Consider the following 3,117-nt stretch of genomic DNA (forward strand, 5'->3'; position numbering starts at 1 on the left):
GGCAACCAACACGGGTTCATTAGAGGCAGGTCGCCGCACCCAGAGAGTGGTGGTGGACGTGTCATTTTCAACCTGGAGGGATGTGGGCAGTGGGATCCCCCAGGGCTCAGTTCTCAGACCCGCACTGTTCATCTTCATCAGTGACTTGGACGAGGGGGTAAAAAGCACCCTATTCAAATTTGCTGATGACACAAAATGTGAGGGGATGTGGGCACGCTAGAAGGGAGGAAAAGGCTGCAATTGGACCTAGACAGGTTACAGGGGTGGACAGATGAGAACAGGATGGGTTTCAATACTGACAAGTGCAAGGTACTGCACCTGGGGAGGAAGAACCAGCAGCACACCTACAGGCTGGGGAACTCCCTTCTTGTCAGTGCAGAGGCAGAAAAGGATCTTGGAGTCATTACTGATGCCAAATGAATATAGGCCGACAGTGTGGGGACGTGGTCAGGAAGGCCAACCGCACCTTGTCATGCATCCACAGATGAATCTCAAGCAGGTCCAAGGTGATCCTCCCCCTCTATGCAGCACTGGTCAGGCCACAGTTGGAGTACTGTGTCCAGTTCTGGGCACTGCACGTCAGGAGGGATGTGGACAGCATTGAGAGGGTCCAGGAGGGCCACCCACGTGATCGGGGGCAGCAGGGCAGGCCCTACAAGGAGAGGCTAAGGGACCCGAATCTGTTCAGCCTCCACAAGAGAAGGCTGAGGGGGGATCTAAAGGCCTGTTACAAACTAGCCAGGGGGAACCAGCAGGCATTGGGGGAGTCCCTGTTCCCCTGAGCACTACCAGAAGTGACTAGAAATAACAGTCACAAGCTGGCAGAGGGTAGATTTAGACTAGACCTCAGGAGGCTCTACTTCACAGTCAGGGCGGCTAGGAGCTGGAACTAACTTCCAAGAGAAGTGGTGCTGGCTCCTACCCCAGGGGTCTTTAAGAGGAGGCTAGATGAACACCTTGCTGGGGTCGTTTGACCCCAGTGCTCTTTCCTGCCATGGATCTGTCAAGGTCCCTTCCGACCCTACAAACTATGAAACTATACAGGGATTTCAGAGGAGCACCCACCTGCAGCACAGCTGCCCTTGGGATACATCTCATGAGACCTTCACAGCAAGGACTCGCCCATGGTTCCCAGAATGGAAGTAGTTCCACCTTCTCGGGCATCCGGTCCAAGCTACACCGTGTACACAGATCATCCGAGGCCATCATCGTGTACATTACTGTCTGAGGGTGTAAATACGTTTCTGACAGTTTATCAGTTGTGTATTAGTTTCTTTTTCTTTAACCCTTCGTAAATAAAGTGCACGTAGTTGTGAATTGTGTGGTGTCTAATTGGAGGTCCAGGGACACTAGGTGCCTTCCTGTGAAGGGAATGTCCCTCACTCCGGGAGCCCCCTACTCCAGGCTGTGGGCACCTCCAGGGATCCAGAGTTGGGTTGTGGGTAGCCCTGCAGCCAGGCTTACGTACAGAAGAATCAATATTGCCTCATGTTTAGAAGTCCAAATTACTATGCCCTGCTACATAGAATTTACAGTCACAGCTCCCACTGTTGATCTTTACTAATTCTAGTCAGCTACTGACAGAGTAATACAAAAGACAGAACATCTTTAAACTCAGACTGACTTACTTTCTTTTTCTCCTTCAGTTCCATTTCTTCCTTATTAAATAGATCTTTGCAAAAGTTTTGCAAGGTCCATGCATTTTTCCTTACAATCATGAAGTTTGCACAGAAATTTAAGTTTGTTTTTCAATTTTACTTTCCTTTAATCCTGTTCAATAAATCTGATTTTGTGATCTAATGTAATCATTTTAGGCAGCAAAGAAATAATTAAAAGTATGTAATAGCAGCTAGCTAATGATTCCTACAAATCCCATCTTACCAGATGCTACTCAAACTTGCTGGGTGATGGAGTCGGTTATTCTAGAATGTTCCTGCATTACCCAAGAGATTCCTTTAATTGAGTTCTGAGCTCAGAGGAAAGATTAGCCTTTTTTTTAAATGGGATATTGGAATCATAATCTAAAATTATTCCTACAACTTCAGGTATGTGATAAAAACGCAAGGAAAAGAATACGGGCAAAATATTGTCCTACTGAAACAAAGTATTTGAAGCAGGATGTATGTAATACATTTGTCATAGTTACTACTGAACACAGAAAATTGAACTTTTTAGGGAGCACCTAGACATATGCCATGTTAACATAGTTGCTACTTAAATTGCTTTTGTACACAGACATATCTTACACCAGTATCTTGAGTGGGCAGATGATCAATTCTCCTGGGATAGTTGCTGTAATAAGTCCTATTACAGCACTTCATAACAAAAGTATTTGGGGAGCTAGTCATAGCCTGTGTGCATACCCAGGAAAGGAGCTGATGTGCAACATTACTGTCATAATTTACACAATCATTATTTTACCCCTGATTTTTCCCAGAGTTCAACATAGGATTCTCATTAGTTACACCAGTCATACATGTTGTTATGTTGGTGCAAGGATAGCATATACCACACATATTACACTTAAATACTACTTATTATTTATTTGTTTTTTGGCACAGCACCCAGGAACCCTAGTCATGGTCCAGAATTCTGACTTGCTATGTGCTGTCTAAACACAAAGAAACAAAGTTCCTCCTGCTATAAAGAGCTTATCATCAAAGTACAGGACAGGTACGGTAGGGAAACTTAGGGAAGTGCAAGGTAACAGTATCAGTCAGCACAATAGTAGTTTCAGTATGCCAACAGCTAACAGTTGTTAGGAGAGGGGAGCTCAAGAAGAGTGGTTGCTTCTCAAGGGAGCGATCCTCAATGCATAAGCTAAGGCTATTCCATCTCGGAGGAAAGGCAGCAAGAGGGCACAGCAGCCCCCCTGGCTCTCCAGGGACCTAGCAGACTTCCTGAGGCTAAAAAGAAAGGCCTACAAAGAATGGAGGATAGGAGTCACCTCCAAGGAGAGTTATTTTGCACTGGTCCGGTCCTGCAGGGAGCATACCAGGAAAGCCAAGGCTGCAACTGAACTCCAACTAGCTTCGAGCATCAAGGACAATAAGAAGTCCTTTTTCAGATATGTGGGGAGCCGGAGGAAAAGCAGGGGCAACATTGGACGCCTGCTGA

This window comes from Alligator sinensis, unplaced genomic scaffold, assembly GCF_000455745.1.
Source record: "Alligator sinensis unplaced genomic scaffold, ASM45574v1 scaffold423_1, whole genome shotgun sequence".
NCBI classification, from domain to species: Eukaryota; Metazoa; Chordata; order Crocodylia; family Alligatoridae; genus Alligator; species Alligator sinensis.